Source organism: Myotis nattereri (genome assembly GCF_964212035.1).
Source record: "Myotis nattereri genome assembly, chromosome: 21".
NCBI lineage: Eukaryota > Metazoa > Chordata > Mammalia > Chiroptera > Vespertilionidae > Myotis > Myotis nattereri.
The window spans coordinates 6,823,869-6,841,144 of record NC_138097.1 but is presented as its reverse complement, the minus strand read 5'-3'; the positions used below and the strand labels follow the sequence as shown (position 1 = coordinate 6,841,144).

Below are 17,276 nucleotides of genomic sequence, written 5' to 3'. Positions count from 1 at the left end.
AGTTATTATTCTATTCTAACCAATAGGAGGGTGGTGCTTCCTCTACGACATATGTTTGAATTTCACTCAATCCTCAGTGACTTGACTGATTTTTTGGCCATATGGAATTCTTGGTTTTTGAATTCTATAAATAAAATGGTTTTTCTCAATGTTTACCCTATATATGATTTATAGTCCACTTGTACCATACACTTATATATTTAATCTGCATTGTTAATTCTCCACCAGTGTTCTTTAAGTTTAAGCATTTAATGATACATTGAAGTCTAGATTTGTAGTAGTTGAAAACTTCCCTGGTGTAAATATCAACACCACATTCAAACTGCCAAAATTGAACATGGACATAAGACAATTTCATTAGTACATCTTTATATTTTACTAGTGACTGGGTGTATGAACTTGTGCACATTGAAAGGAAATTAATTAGAATGTGACAAATGGGATGGGACTGGCTTAGACGGGTCCCTCACACCCTAGTGCCAACCTCCCCCAGTCCCTTCCCTTTAGACTGCACCTGGGGCAGCACATTGGCCTCAAGGGTGTCTGTGGAGTGAGTGGGATTCCTCTGGCAGGTGAGGTCCTGCCGCCTGGCCTGCAGGGAATCGGCCGAAACCAGCTCTCCGATATCTGCTGAGGGGTCCTGCATTATGAGAGGGCAGTTGTCAGGTGACACAACCCAGAATCAGGCTCCCTCCTCTCTGGTTCCGGGATGCGTGACCCGAGAATCACCGTTGCCTTCCATCACTCTCTCTCATCCCAGTGATTCTGGTATCTATCCATTCTCAGATACATTAGTGACTTATTTTACTAAAAACCCCCGATAAGTTTCTCCCTGGCCAGAGAGCTCAGTTGATTAAAGCATCATCTCAGTAGTGCCAAGGTTGTGGGTTCCATCCTCTGACAGGCTCCATGCAAGAATCAAACAATGTGCTGCCACCGAGACGTAGCCGCTGGTTCCAGAGCCGGAGGCGCCACCAGGGATTATTGGACCCAGCAGATCCTCCCTGGATCCAGGCTGAACAATCTGCATTTCCATCTGAACTGCGGGAAGAAAGGGTAGCTGGGCGGTGGGATTCCTGCTCCAAGGACACAATGCTTTCCAAGCTAGCTCGTCTGCAGACTGTGGGGGGGCTTTGCCAGGGCGCCCACACGCCAGTGGCTTCTGCTACATCAGTGGCGACTAAGAAGATGGTCCAAGGCCGTCTATCGTCTGAGGACGATTTTGAACCGGAAGCCAAGTATGGCGCTCACAACTAAAGGGTGTCCCAAAATTCACGCAAGAAGTAATTTTGATAAAAAACAAGTTTATAATGAAAAATTGTAAATTTTTTATTGACTCATAAAGTATACAGTATAGGGTTATGTATGGAATAGCACATCGGGTAAATGGCCTCCACGGCTTTGCTGGCACATACGCAAAGCCATGGTCTTCATTGGTCTTCATTGTCCCTGCTCCTGGCCCATAATTGGTACTTGGTAATGCTTATCAAATTGAAGGGATTGAAGTCACAGGGTAACAGATATTAGAATCTGATTCAATAAACCAAGTAAAATTGGGCTTTTATTTTTTGTTGTTGTTAATGCCCACGCAAAATTCAAATCTTGCCTGAATTTTGGGACACCCTTTACCACCCCTTACAGGTCACCCTGAAGAGAGGGACATGTATTTCCCTGTGGGAGGCGGAAGGCAGGAAATGCTTTGATTTCCTGAGTGCGCTCAGCTCCGTCAACCAAGGGCATTGCCACCCCAAGATCGTGGACGCCCTGAAGAGCCAGGAGGAGAAGCTGACGCCGACCTCGCGGCCCTCCTACAACAACATGCCGGGCGAGGATGAGGAGAACGTCACGAAGCTCAATTACCACCGGGTTCTCCCCATGAGCACAGGGTGGAGCCGGGGAGACCGCTTGCAAGCTAGCGCAGCGGTGGGGCTGTACCGTGAAGGGCATCCCCAAGGACAAAGCCAAGATCGTCTTCGCAGCTGGAAACTTTTGGGGCAGGACTCTGTGTGCCATCTCCAGCTCCACGGACCGCAGCAGCGATGACGGCTTTGGCTCCTTCATGCCAGGGTTCGAGATCATTCCCTACAACAACCTGCCTGCTCTCGAGCGTGCTCTTCAGGATCCAAATGATGCTGCGTTCATGGAACCCATTCAAGGCAAGGCGGGCATCATTGTCAGGACCCAGGCTGCCTGAGGGGTGTGCGCGAGCTCTGCGCCAGGCACCCGGTCCTGTTTATTGGATGAGACACAGACTGGACTGGCCAGGACTGGTCGATGGCTGGCGGTCGGCCATGAAAACATCAGGCCTGACCTCGTCCTCCTGGGCAAGGCCCTTTCCGGTGGCCTGTACCCCGTGTGGGCGGCGCTGTGTGACCATGAGATCATGCGGACCATCCAGGCTGGGGAGCGCGGCTTCACGTACGGTGGCAACCCCCTGGGCAGCCGCGGTGCCAACGCCACCTGGGAGGTTTTGGAAGAAGAGAACGAGCTCAGGAAGCTTCCCTCGGACATCGTGACCGCCGTGCGTGGGGCAGGGCTGCTGAAGGCCATTGTCACCAGGGAAACCAAAGATTCCGATGCTTGGAAGGTGCGCCTACGCCTTCGAGATAATGGACTTCTGGCCAAGCTCACCCATGGCGACATCATCAGGTTCTGCCTCCGCTGGTCATCAAGGAGGACGAGGTCCAGGAGGCCGAGGAGATCATCAACAAGATCATCAGTCTTTCTGGGCCTGCTTCCTCCGGCTTTCTGAGGGCGGGGCCTGCCTCCCTGGGGGCGGGGCCTGCTTCCCTGGGGGCGGGGCCTGCTTCCCTGTGGGGTGGGTCCTGCCAGGGACGGAGCCAGCTGGGATGGCAGCTTGGCCACATCCTCATAACAGCCTGTGTGGTGCTGCTCTCAGCGCGGGCTCATTCCACTCCCCTGTGTCTTCAGGGACCTTTTAAAACATGTTATTTTCAGTTCATACATGCTAGAGCGGCATTTATAACCACGCAGGTGACTGTGTAAGAGAACGTGAGGGAGTCTGTTTGATCACGTGTGTGTGCTGAGGCGAAATGCTCTCTCTGTATGTAGGCAGCCCTTTCGGCAAGTCCCATGTGGTTTTTACAGGTTTTTTATCATTTCCTCGCTGGAGTAAATATATTGTATTTCAAAAAGTTATATGGGGTTTTACATAGAAGACTGTTTTAACCTTATAAAGTTGAATCATAATCACTGAATTTTAGGAAGGATGAAATGGGTTAAGCTTTATAAAGTCCTAGGTTTAAATAAACTTTACATTAGACAACACCAAGACATGTCATTATTTTGAATTGAGAACTAATGTTCAAGATTCCCAAATTATGTTTTCAGTGTTGGTATAATTTGTAAAAAATACTCATTTTCAGTTTTTCTTTAAATTTAAAATAAAGCTTATATTAAAAAAAGAATCAAAGAATGTATAAAATTAGTGGAACACAAAATGGGTGTTTCCCTATCCCTATTCTTCTCTCTTTCTCATGAATATATTTGTGTGTGTTTTCACCAAATAAGTCAACACATGTGAACACCATCACAGACCAGGCAGGGACCCTGTGGTGAACCAGCCATAAGGGTTCTTATGAGGGCAGAGCACACAGTGAGGGAGAGGACAGGAGGGGAGGGGCCCTGCTGTCAGTGTGGAGGGTAGGGAACTGGGGCTGAGCTGAAGAGTCACCCACAGGTAATTATGACATCTGTGCTCCCTGAGACTAAACCCTAAGTGGCTGGGAAAAGCTCTGGGACTGGACATGGGCTTTGTGGTCTCAGCACCTTCCAGCCAGGGGTTGAGACTGAGCTATTTTGGATTCAGGTGGTTGAGGAGCCCAGATCCCTCCCAGGCATTCTGGAGCAGCTCCTAATACTTGAGGCCCTCAAATAAGTTCACCTAGCTCTGAGCAGCCCATACACTCTCCTAAGCTCCACAGGCATTGTTTGAATTTCTCTATTTTTCCATTTCTGGGTAATTTTCCATTTTCATTTCATTAAAAATACCACTGCCCAACCAGTCCTGGAGGTAGCATGGATTCTCCAGGAAATAGTGCTGTGTGTTTTTAATGGTGAGACCATTCTGAAGTACAAGCACTTCCTGAAGGAGAGGCTTGGTCTCAACATGATACCACATTGGGGGGATGCATTCCAGGTGGTCTCCCCCCTCCATAAGTTTGGCCTGTGCCGAGCAGACCCTTGCACCTGGAGTGAGGTGATGGAGCCTGGACTCTGAGGAACAACATACTGTGGGATGTGAGGTTGAGGGGCAGAGAGGTTGGGCCCCTGGACAGGTTTGGTTGTAGGGTTTCCTGCCAGCATATGGGGGTGTGTCCTGTGGCACTGTCTAGGTGCCCCCAACTGTTTGTTTCTGTGTGTGTGTGTGTGTGTGTGTGTGTGTGTGTGTGTGTGTGAGTGTGTTTCCCCCAAGGTATTGCCTATGTCTACAGTGCGGGTCTATACGAGCCTGGACCTAAGTCTGGCACCTGAGTGCCCAGAAGAGGCTGGGGGTGTTCTCTCCCTGCATGTTTCTGTCCTCGTGTTATCTGTATATTTCTCCCTGAGTCTGTGCACCCCAACCACTGACTAGTCATAGTGAATCTCCGGAGAGGTGATGTAGAGGACTACCTGTTTTTCTTCCCCACCACCAGTTAAGCCCCTTATTCTCCTGATCGTCCAGGCATCTGGTGTCCCTCTGGAGCTCCCATCTCAGGTATGAATTAAGCACAGGGCCAGTTCATAGAACCTCAGGCTGTAGCAAGGTGGAGAATTGGGGCAGACTGTGATGACAGACAGGAGGTATAGAGCGTGGATTGGAAATGTTTGTGGAAGACTGTGCCTTCTTGGAGTAGCTGGGTGATCCAGGATCCTTGGAAAGGAATGTGAAGATGGGTGCATGTGGGGGAAAGCTGAGGGGAAGACTTCTAGGCTTCTAAGTCCCCACGAATGATGAGGAACTGGACATCCCTGGAGAGGGTGTCCCTTGCCCATGTGAAAGCTAAGCTGAAAACTAATAGAGGAAGGTGTCTGGGTCTACTCAGAGCATCACTCCTGGACCTCTAGGTTCTAGTTATCTACAGGAGGTGCATGGCCACATGGGACCTGGAGGGAGAACTGGCTCTGCTCACTCCAGTGCCTAAAGTTACGTTGCAATCCCTCAGAAACAGCTTCTACTAAGATAAGGTAATTTTTATCACTCCAAGTCTAACCTAAGTTATGGAAATGAAGGGATGACTTTATTCAGAAACCATCATATTTTAGTGGTTAAATGAAAGCAAGGAGGGGATCATGACTATGACACTAATTCTGTGGGGTTTTTCTGAGATCAGCGATAGTGATTCTGTTACCCTCCCAGGTAAAAGAAGACACATTAACTGCATTCAAATGATTCTCTGATAACTGTTCTAGAGAGACTGCTCTAGATTTAATGCTATGTTCTTGAAAACTCAATACCTTAATTATTACATTTTTCTTTTTTAATCCTCAGCTGAGGATATGTTTATTGATTTTAGATAAAGAATAACGAGAAACAGGGAGAGAAATAAGTAAACGTTAATGGGAGAGGAACATGGATCAGTTGCCTTTCATACATGCCCCAACCAGGGATCAAATCCACAATCTATTGTGTGTGTGTGTGGGGGGGAGGTGCATTATGAGATGATTCTCCAACCCACTGTACTACCTCAAGACAGCACCTCCGTTCTTAATGTTTCCTTCAAAACAGTGTATTAGTATGACTCAGCATTAAGGGGAGTGTGGCTTTCTTGTCAGTGTGAATTGCTGCCCCTTTGTGTGTCCCTGATTGTATCTGTGTTTTTTATTTTCTTTGTGTCTGTCTACTGTGTCCACGTATGTCCCTTCTGGTGTGTGCCTCTGTGTGCCCATTGTGTGTGTGGGTGTGCATCGTGACGCTGTCTTGTTCCCATGTGTTCTTATCTGTGTGTATTTGTGTATTCCCCTCAAAGTGATGTCCGAGTCTATAGTCTGGGTCTGTGTGAGCCTGGCCACAAGCCCTGAAACTGAGAGCCCATCTTTGCCTGGGGGTGTTCTGTACCCATGCATTTGTGTGCTTATGATGTCTGCATGTTCCCTGTGAGATTGTATGTGTGCACCCCAGCAACAGGCAAATGCATAGGCAATCTCCACAGGGGTGATTTAGAACACAATATGTTCGTCTCTGCTCCACAGGCTGAGCCCCTTCTCTTCCAAGCCACTGTTATACCCCCTTTGAGTCCCATCTCAGGTTCATGGATGGATGAAGTGAAGGGTCATAGAACTGCAGGCTGAGCGAAGTTGGACAATTGGGAAAGACTTGTGGCAGAATGGAAGAATACAATGTAGAGGCACTGTTTTTGGCGGACTCTAAGCCTTTGAGGGGGATCTGGAAGATCCTGAATCCCTGAAAAGGAATCACTGGATGGGTGCATATGGGGAAAGCTGATGGGTGAAGAATCCTAGGACCCTAATTCCCCCTTAGGAATGAGGACCTGGATACCCCTGGAGAAGGCTGGGATATTCAGGTGGTCCTCCTGGTCCCTGAAGAGAAGGTCAATCCATTGCCCGTGTGTAAGCTATTCTGACACCTAATAAGGAAGGTGCCTGGGGTTGCTCGGAGCATCACTTGATGACCTCAGAACTCTCATCATTTACTGGGTGAGCTTGGACACTCAGGAACATTGAGACAAGGAGGGAAAATTAGGCCCAGTGCTCCCTCCAATGGGGATGAAGAGAACAATGGAGGGACCACATTGAGCACAGGTTCAGGCACAAATGAATGGGAACCTAGGACCAACATTGATGGTAATGTCAGCATGTTTACATTCAGCCCCACCTGATGGAGCCCTCACCAGAGCTATGCAAATGATAGAGACTCGGAGACAGAGTAGTGACTGATACTAATTTCAAAGAACATGGATGCTGGAATGCTTGCAGTCCTGTACCTTCCAGTAAACCTTCTTAACATGTGGATCTTCACCTCGAACATAGTGGGGGAACTGAGGCAGCCAGGGATTTCTTAAAGGTCACACTCAGAAGTGGGCTCTGAGTTCATGGCCAATGACTTCTGACCAAATTCCTCTTATTGAAGTTCACTCCTTTGAATCTAGATAGTGGTGGTCGTGGGCAGCTCTGGGACAAAATGCACCTGGATGAGGGGAAAGTGAACCATCTGAACTAATTTCCATTGTCACTTCCTACCAATCTTCACTGCTCTTCTTCGCCCTTACACAGCCCCAAAAGAGGCTGGCCCCATGTACTCACATGACTGTGGCCATCAAGCATGTCAGACTTCCCTCCTGACCACGTGAATTTGCTGCAGCCCTGTGAAGTGCTTTGACCAATAAAATGTGCTGAGCGTGAAGCCTGTCACTGCTAACAGAAAAGTCTGGAAGCACTGAGACTTGCCACCATCTCTGTACATCTCTGATATATCCAGGAGGTATGTATATGGTGGCTTCTCTTTATACAAGTCCAAGGAGAATCAGGGAGATCATGTGGCATGAACAAGAAAGATACCTTCTTTAATATAAAAACCAATAAATCTTTGGGTCTGTTTGTAATTTATAACAACATCTAGCCAATCCTAATAGTTACAGAGCCTAACAGGAGAAGCCAGAACTCTGTTGTTAGAGACACATGGGTTTGTGTTCCAGCCCTGCCTTTTATTAACTCTATAATCATGCAATTTATGTTGAAATAATTCATGTAAAGCATTGAATCCAGGGCTTGGCACGTGTAGTAAACATTCAGTAACTCTTAGCTCCTTAGTTTCACAATGTGTAATGACTGCAAACATGGAGACAATGTCGGAAAGGTCAACTTGTTGGCCATGTACCCTTTATAATTTTGTTTTTAAACAACTAGGATAGGATTATGTACATTTTCTCCTATCCTGATTTTTCTATTAATAATAGGATGTTTTGATAAAAATAAAATATCTGATGGCTGGAGTGGGTCTGTTGGTTGAGTGTAGTCCCATGCACAGAAAGGTTGCCAGTTAGATTCCTTGTGAGGCACAAGCCAAGTTTTCTGGGTGTAAGCCTAGTGGGTGGGGGCCATGCAGGAGGCACCAATGAATGATTTTCTCTTTTCCTTTCCTTCATTCTCTCTATAAAAATCAAATAAAAAAATTAAAAACCATATATCCATTTAGATTTGTGGTCTTCAGGAATAATTGAAATAATACTTTTCACCTCAGGGAGCATTCTGAACTTCATGAAATCTAAAATTACACCTCAAAACAAGAGATCAGTTGCAGACAACACTTCCATGCAACATGTGACCAGCCCCCAAATCCTAAATTTGTCATTTTCCAACACCACCGGGTGTCCCCAACACCAGTATTTGCAATGATCAGTCAGTGATTGAGATCTTAATTCCACCTGTTGGGCCTGGAAAAGTAAGTTACCCAAAGTACACTGAGCTGAATTATGGCTGCATTTAGCCAATGAAAGCCCAGGCCAGGGGTCTTATCCACTGCTGACTGGTTTGGGTGTTGCTTCCAGGTGCTCACTTTGACCTTTTTGTTCTGTTAACCTGTAGGCTCCAGCGCTGGGTCACAACTAGGACCAGGCTTCAGAGGCACTGTCCCCATGGTGCAGTGGTTTGTCTGAAGCTTGTTGAGCAGCAACAGTCAGCATTGAGGCCTGTGTGCCTCCCAGACTCCATTTTGCTTGAAGACTTCTACTCAGCCTCACTCCATTTACCCTCCATCCTTGCATGCCGGTGCCTGTCGGATCCTGAAACCCAGGTCACTGAGTCCAGAACAGTGAGTCACTTGTGGGTGATACATGGTGTGGTGTGTGAAAGAGGGTGACAGGCTGCAGTGCCACCCTGTAAGATTTTGGTTGGTGTGGCTGAGCTGGGAGGACTCGGGAATCCTGGCCTTGTTTTGTATCTAAAGGCAACAGAGAAGACGAGGCAAAGTATTTGGTGAGAAGTTTCCGTTTAATTTTCAGGATCCTAGGGCCATCGATGGTGGAGAATAAAAGAGGGACATTGTCTGAAATAGGGTTTTAAACTCTTCCCAACTGCTGGGAATGAACCTAGAAGCGAGAGGATCCCAGTTGGGGACAGGAAGCAGAAGTCCCTTGAAAGATAGCCAAGTAGGCAAGATTGTGCCCTTAGGACTGAGGCCCTGACATGATGCTGTCATCTCCAGGGGCTGGGGAAAGGTACTGACAGGCAGAGCCCATGAATCCTAGTGGTGGTTGCCAAGTTCTCAACAGACCTTTAGTTTCCACAGATTGCTGCAAATGAAGAATCGCTTAGGGGTACTGATTTGTGGAGCTTATTTCAGGGCCTCACACTCTTGTGGCCTCTGAGATAGTGGAGTCCTGGGACTGTCCTGCCACTCTTACAGCCCTTGGGCCTTGGAACCTTTAAAAGACACTAAGCTCAGAATCCAAAGTTCAGGTCTACATTCAAGAGCGTCTAGAATTCTGATGAGCCGTTCAGTAGGAAGACTCCTTAAATGTAGTGGAAAATGTATAGACCACATAAGAATTGTAGATCACCTTTATTGGTTTGTTTTGCTTGTTTGTTTGTTTGTTTTGAATTGGATGCCAAGGAGTATTTCAAACAAGATGAGACTGTGTTGTATGATGCGCTCCCTGATTTTGGCAATGTGGGAGTTCCTCCAAGAATGTTTAAACCAGGGGTCCTCAAACTTTTTAAACAGGGAGCCAGTTTACTGTCACTCAGACCGTTGGAGGGCCGGACTATAGTTTAAAAAAAAAAACTATAAACAAATTCCTATGCACACTGCACATATCTTATTTTGAAGTAAAAAAACAAAACGGGAACAAATACAATATTTGTATTTGCATGTGGCCCACAGGCCATAGTTTGAGGACCCCTGGTGTAAACACATGGAGTAAAGTCCAAAGCAGTTCAGGGGCTTGCAGGCATCCTCTTTTTTTTAAAAAAAGGGAAGTAGTAAAAATGGGTTAAAATCAGATCTAGATGAGCTTTGTGACAACTTGGAAGTCTGCTCTGCAGGTGATGGGAGCAATGGGAGATTTGCAGTAGTGGAGGCAGGTGATCTGACCCAGGTCTCATTTGACTCCTTGTGGCTGCAGCATGATGATCAATATGCCTGTGAGGGAGGAGGTAGAAAGACTAGGAAGGAAGCAGCTGTGATAGACTGGGTGAGTGTGATGGTAACTGGCTCATGATGGTGGCTGTGGAGATGGAAGGAGCAGTTGCATTCCGGATCGCTGATTTAGGTGTGGCCACCTGGATTTTCTAATGTGAGGTTGAGAGAGACAGAGAGGTAAGAGTCAGAGTTGACATTAAGGCTTGGATTTAGCACTTCAGTGTATGAAAGCACCATCAACTCAGACAGAGAAATTCATAGTAGGAAGTGTTATGTTCAAAGGAGATACAAAAACTTTTATTTCTTGGCCTGTTAGGGTATTTCAGAGAGCCATTCAAGATCACCTAGAATTCTGATGAGCCGTTCAATAGGAAGACTTCCTTAAATGTAGTGGAAAATGTATAGACCAGATAGGAATTGTAGTTCACCTTTATTGGTTTGTTTGTTTGTTTGTTTTGAATTGGATGCCAAAGAGTATTTCAAACAAGATGAGGCTGTGGTTGGTGCTTATTTTCTTCTCTAAACACTTACTGGGGTTTTTGGTTACCATTGCTGTGGCTGGGTGGGTTGTTTCAGTCAGTTTGGTGGAATTGCTTAGGGGCATGAGTGGTCATCTCTGAGACTCACTGAGCATGGGGTAGAGGGCCATAAGTGATGAAAGGCTGTGACTGGTGAAGAGACATCAAGTGCAGTAACAGTGAAGGAGGGCTCTGAATATCTGAGATCTGATGTGGGTCATATTAGGAGATGTGGAAGAAAAAAAAAAATCAGCGATGGAGACCTTCAGAGCAGGACACAATGCTTCCTTTATGATTGTGAACTTTGAGATTATGGGTAGTATATCACCCAGTTTGAATTTTCTAGGCATTCTCTGGGTCACGCATGCTCAATAATGAGTATGAGGCCAAGGGGATGACTATGGTTGCTTAGGATGTGGGAGTGCAGGTATGAGACAGGTGTGGTAGAAAAAAGTGGTGTGCACTTGGAGAGGGTATGTGCATTCATGGACCGCAGGGACCTGATATTGATGTAAGAATGAAAGAAGGGTGAGTCCACTTCTGGTGGTGACTGGATGGTATGATATGGGGAATTTTGGGGTAATTCCTGAAAAGAGCAGTATTGGTTCTATATGCCAGGTGAAGAGCTTATATGATATATAGTAAATTATATACACACACACTGAACTGCTGTTTCTTGTTGAGGGCTTCCCCAGTGATCAACAGGAATGAGATAGCAGACATCAGTGTCACCTGTGCTTGAAAACCTCCACTGGCATGAGGAAGGGAGACGGTAAGAGGGAAATACATTATAGAGATGATACATTAGAATTTTGAAAAAGAAGGTAATTAGGAAACAACATGTCCTTGTCATGGCATATTTGTGTTACCAGTGAGTTTGTGCCTCTTGGAATGAAGCTGCTTGAGAGGAGTGTGGTTCAAAGAATTATGTGAAGAAAAATGATGTAGTGAAATGTAATGGCCTCAGCAATCTGGGTTTGGAGTCAGAAAGGTGAAGTGTGATGCCATGTTTTTTGGTGTCCTGGAGGAATAATTGAGAGCATATTACCCAAAAAGAGCAGTGCCGAATCACTCACACTCCCTTTATATGCAACAGCTCTCATTACCCTAACACCTGATGCTCACTGTTATTGAGACGGGGTAGTGTGACTCACATTGAGGCCCAGAGCACAGGTATCTTCTATCTGCTCAACTCTCTTTATTGCTGTGGGAATACACAGCATTAGTAGGACTATAAGGAAAGATTGACTTTAATGGGACCAAGGCCTGGTATTTTCTCTGATGTGGGAGTAGATTGGGCAGATGTGTATGACAGACTTGGAATGTTAGGAGAGAAACTGATCATGGTCTGTATTATCCCCGTTATGACAGGATATGAACTTTGAGGATGTGGGCATTGCCTTCTCTCAGGAGTGGGGTCTTCTTGATGAGGCTCAGAGACATCTGTACTGCAATGTGATGCTGGAAGTGTTTGCACTTGTAGCATCTGTAGATAAGAACTTCACATTCTCCCAGTGTCCTGAGGTGATGTTCTCTCTTACATTATTCTCCAGGCATAGCACTCTATCTCTCACAGACAGACCATGGGTTCTACAAATATTCCTCACTGTCTTTTCAAATGTGCTGTGGCTTCCAGTGCTGAACACTGTGGAGAGCCCTGAGCAATACACTCCACAAACTTCTCTTACAACATTTGCCTCCGGAAGTGGCAGAAGTTTCTGGGAGTCAAGGGTCTTACAGACAGCTTAAACAATCCCACCTGCTGTTTCTCTTCCTGGGAGGGTGACTATATTCATATCCATGGCTTCCGCTTCTGCCCCTTTCCTGTAGCTAAATTCCTGGGTGACTGTCTGCCAGATTTTGGTCTTTACATGCATGAACCATGGGCTGTTCTTGTAAGACCTTCCTTCATACCAGGAACCAGCTCTTTTCCATCAGTGTTCGGATTTAGGTGCCACTGGCTACACCACACTTCTACCTTATCTTTTATCCACTTTACTCTGTCTGACATGTCATTTCACCTGTGACTCCTGGCTTTGAGCTATATTAACCTTTGTGGCATGTTTACATCACCTATTCCTCTGCTTTGCTGCATCTGAAGTATTCTTTAACACTGACTTACACATGTGTTCTGAAGGGCACATACATGCTTAAGTAGGTTTCAGACACCAGCTACTCATTTATTGAATTATTCTTGAAATAAGGCATAAGCAAAATTCTGCAGAGCTTGCCTATGTCACCTGCAGACAAGCCCTACTGAACACTGTTAGTCTAAGGAGGGCCTGGAAGTCTTACCTCTCTTCCATGTGGTGCTTGCCATCTTTGTGTCATATTCCTGGTATGGTCTGCCTACTTTTATGATCTTCGGAGGCCCAAAATTTCACAGAAGCCTCTTATTAATGCTTCCTGCACATCTCTTCAGAAAATTGCATGGAGCCAAAGTGTCAAGGGCAACATACTTTTGTAATGGAACTTCCCCCTGTCACCGCAGTCTTCATTCATTTCCTCACCATTTTTCTGTTTTCAGGTTGTTGGCATAAAAAGGATGAGGAAGAGGCCTGTTCTGATCACAGTGTATCTGTACAAGGAGAGTCACATGGCAGGGCTTCTAAGAAGGCTCCAGTAACCCAGAAGTCGCATTCCTGTAAGTGGTGTTTCTCAGTGTTAAAAGATATTTTGCACCTGACTGAGTCACAAGCGGAGTACTTTCAGCACAGATGTTTCTTCAGTGATGCATGTGTGAGAGACTTTTGTTTCAGTGCAAACCCTCACCAGCAATAGGAGGATGTCAGTGGAGAGACATCATGGAAAGAAGCTATGGACAGGCCCTCATTTGTGACCTGGTGAAGCTCATACTTATCAGAGGTGCCTTTAACCAACTGGGAGGTTGGGGAAGACATCCAAGCTCACTCAGAGCTTCTCCAGCCCCAGGTCTCTCAGAACACCGAGGAGCCACACTGTGGCAGTGAGGTTTCACACGAATATCGTAGTGGAAAAAGTCATCACCCGTGGGGTGAATGCGAAAGAGCTGCCAGCCAAAACCAGAATGTTATTGAATCTCAGGGTGTATGTTCTGGAGAACTGAGTTGTCAGTGTGACAAATGTAGGAAAGTTTTTGGCCTCTGCCTGATTTTTCACTTTTGGTGCCGAAACCCGGGATCGAACCAGGGACTTTTAGATGGAAACCAGGACTACAGGCTTTATTAGAGGAGAAGGACCTGCCGGGCTGTCTTGCAAGAAGAGAACAGCAGCACGTGCAGAGGTGGGCACGCCTTTTGAGGGGCAGAATGAGAAGGGGTGGGGGCTTAGTGTACTCAATGCACACTGATTGGTGGCTTACTGTGTTGTCCATATAGGACAATGGCTTAGGGTATTTGGCAGGTGTGGATTGGTGGTCCAATGTATAGTCCACAGAAGGTACATGACCCTACTGCAGTGAGGACTCCCATACCCACTAAGAGGGGAACAAGGGCCGCCGTTTTTTGGCAAGGTCTGAGAAGTCCACGAGGGGATTTGACTTCTCCCTCTGTTCTGATAGATTGGGGGTTAGGAAGACATAAAGGCAGAGCGAGTGTGACAAGTCCTGGGGAGCACAGGTGTAGGCTGTAGTCCCACAGAGGAGAAAAATACCCGGTGGAGGGGAGGCTAAGGGAGGGGATAAATTTATAGATTGTGCACGGTAGTAAGGTGTAGGAGTAGTTGAGGTAGTGGTTTGAGAGGTATTTGTTAAACAGGTAGTGTTTTCTGTATTAAAGAGAGAGATGTTGTATAGGGTGCGTTGAGGTCTGGTATAGGTAAGAGTTAAGTTAGTGGTCCAATATGTTGGGATTGGAGTGGCTATGATGAGGGTTCGAGCCAAATTCTGCTGGACAGACAAATCCAGCAGGATGTAGAACTGGGATTACAGGCTTTATTAGGGGATAGAGACCTGCTGGGCTGTCTCACAATGGGAGAACAGCAACTCATGAAGAGGTGGGCACTCCTTTTGAGGGGCGGAATGGGAAGGCTTGGGGGTTTAGTGTACTTGGCTCGCACTGATTGGTAGCTAAATGTATGTCCTGTATAGGAACAAAGGCTTAGGGTATTTGGCAGGTGTTGATTGGTGGTTCAATGTATAGTCCATATAAGGTGTCTGGATAGGTACTCAGGTATTTCCAGGCCACAGGTTATGTCATACTCCGCCCACCAGTTGTGGAAAGGGAGGACCTATCAGCTAGATGTTACAGTGAGTAATAAATAGCCCCAAAGCTTCAGTGGCTTATACTAAAGAAGGTCTCTTTCTTGTTCATGCCACATGACCTCCCTGGTTCTCTAGGGACCAGGATAAAGGTGCAGTTACCGTGTAGGTAACTGCTAGGTGTTAGTAGCAATGAACAGAGAGACTGCCAGTCTCTGGTTCCACACTCATGTTAGTAGTGACAGGTTTCACTCCTAACACATTTTATTAGTCAAAGCACATCTCAGGGCTATAGCCGAATTCAGAGGTTCTGGAGGGGAACCTGACAAACTTGATGGCCCTATGAAGGACATCACAGGGTGCCAATCAATCTGGGGGACTTTGCAGGGGTGAAGGAGAGCGATGGGGATTGGTAGGAAATAACCACAGGATTCAGTCAGCATGGATTAGTTTCTCTTCATCCAAGTGGACTTTGTCCCTGTGCTTCCCTAAGCCATTACAGGCAAGATTCAAAGGAATGAACTTAAAAAAAAAAAAAAAAAAAAGCCCTAGCCGGTTTGTCTCAGTGGATAGAGATTCAGCCTGCGGACTCAAGGGTCCCAGGTTCGATTCCAGTCAGCGGCATGTACCTTGGTTGCGGGCACATACCCAGTGGGGAGTGTGCAGGAGGCAGCTGATTGATGTTTCTCTCTCGTTGATGTTTCTAACTCTCTGTCCCTCTCCCTTTCTCTCTGTAAAAAGTCAATAAAATATATTTTTTAGAAAACTTAAAAACAAAAACCAGTTTGGTCAGTGTTCACTGGCAGTAAACTCAGAACCACTTCTGAGTGTGAAGTTGTTAAAATTTCAGGCTTCCTCAGTTCCTACACTGTGCTGAGGGGGAAGACACACATGTTAAGAAAGTTGATTAGAGCCGAAACCGGTTTGGCTCAGAGGATAGAGCGTCGGCTTGCGGACTGAAAGGTCCCAGGTTCGATTCCGGTCAAGGGCATGTACCTGGGTTGCGGGCATATCCCCAGTAGCAGATGTGCAGGAGGCAGCTGATCGATGTTTCTCTCTCATCGATGTTTCTAACTCTCTATCTCTCTCCCTTCCTCTCTGTAAAAAATCAATAAAATATATTTAAAAAAAAAAAAGAAAGTTGATTAGGAAGGACAGAGGACTGCAAACATTCCAGCATGCATATTCTTTTACAATCACATCAGTCACTACCCTGACTCTATGTCTCTTTATCATTTCAATTGCCCTGGTGAGCACTCCCATTGGGGATCACTGTAAAATATGCTGACATTTACATCAATGGTGATCCTGTGGTTTCCATTCATTCTGCTCATGAACTTGTGCTAAATGTGGTCCCTCCGTAGTTCTCCCTATTTCCATTGGAGAGAGCACTGGGGAACTTTTTCCTCCTGGTCATAGTGCTCCCGGATGGCCATGCACTCCCAGTAGGTTAGCAGGATACAGAAGTTCTGGAGTGATGCTCTGAGCAGCCCCAGGCACTTTCCCCTATTAAGTGTCAGCCTAGCTTTCACATAGGCAAGGGTGTGACTTGCTCTCCAGGGACTAGGAGACTCACAGGACTATCCCCATCTTCTCCAGGGATGTCTGGTTCCTTATTCCGAAGGGGGGAATTATGGGCCTAAGAGTTCTTCCCCTCAGCGTTGCCCCATATACATCCATATGCACCAGAAAATGAATCAGGCTGGACAGAGGGCAGCAGTCAAGGGCAGGCACAGCTGTGACCTGTAAGGGCCAAGGGCATGGACACTGTTGACTGTTCCAGACTCGGGAAGTATCAAGTCCCCTGTCCTTGTTTGCTGGTTCTAGAGGAGGACATCCCCAAAACAATGGGGCAGAATTGCTATGACAGGTGGTAAGAGCTCAGCCAGAAATGTGATGCCAGGGTGGTCACTGGGGCTTCCCTGAGAAATTTTGGGAAGGGGTGGCATATGGGGCATATTTCTTCTGAGCACAGCTCTGCATATATGAAAAAGTAAACATTCACCTATATTGCAACAGTTTTATAAGCAAAACATACATCTATATAAAGAACATTTATCAGAATCACCTGATCTCAGTGGAAGTCTGTCTTCTTTCACCTAAGAGGCTAATAGAATCAAGACCACAAATTTCAGAATAAACCCACACAATGTGTGTCATAGTCATGATCCCCTAATTGCTTTTATTTAAGAAAAGAGATCCCCAATAGTTTCTGAGTAATGTGTTTATTTTATTTTTAACTTAGGTTAGTCTTTGAGTGATAAAAATTTACTTTCCCTTGGGAGAAGGTGATTCTGAGGGATTCCAACATAACTTGGGAAACTGGAGGGTGTAGAGCCCCTGAGGAACTAGAAACTATGCTTCCCTAGAGAAACCCTCATTTCTACTGTCTAAAAACACTAAGCAGGAAGTATGAGTCAGTCAACATGCAGTCTTTATTTTTCTTTTATCCTCCCTCACTCTAGGATAAACTTTTCCCTCA

The 17,276-nt window shown here is 46.2% G+C and overlaps 1 pseudogene across 1 annotated transcript; it reads left to right on the top strand.

The window, feature by feature from the left end:
• Positions 1-1,092: 1,092 nt before the first annotated feature.
• LOC308535802 (ornithine aminotransferase, mitochondrial-like) lies at positions 1,093-8,615 on the top strand (annotated as a pseudogene). The gene is made up of 4 exons: positions 1,093-1,260; positions 1,633-2,729; positions 6,482-6,570; positions 8,545-8,615. The product of its transcript is annotated as an ornithine aminotransferase, mitochondrial-like (transcript).
• The last annotated feature ends 8,661 nt before the right edge of the window (positions 8,616-17,276 follow it).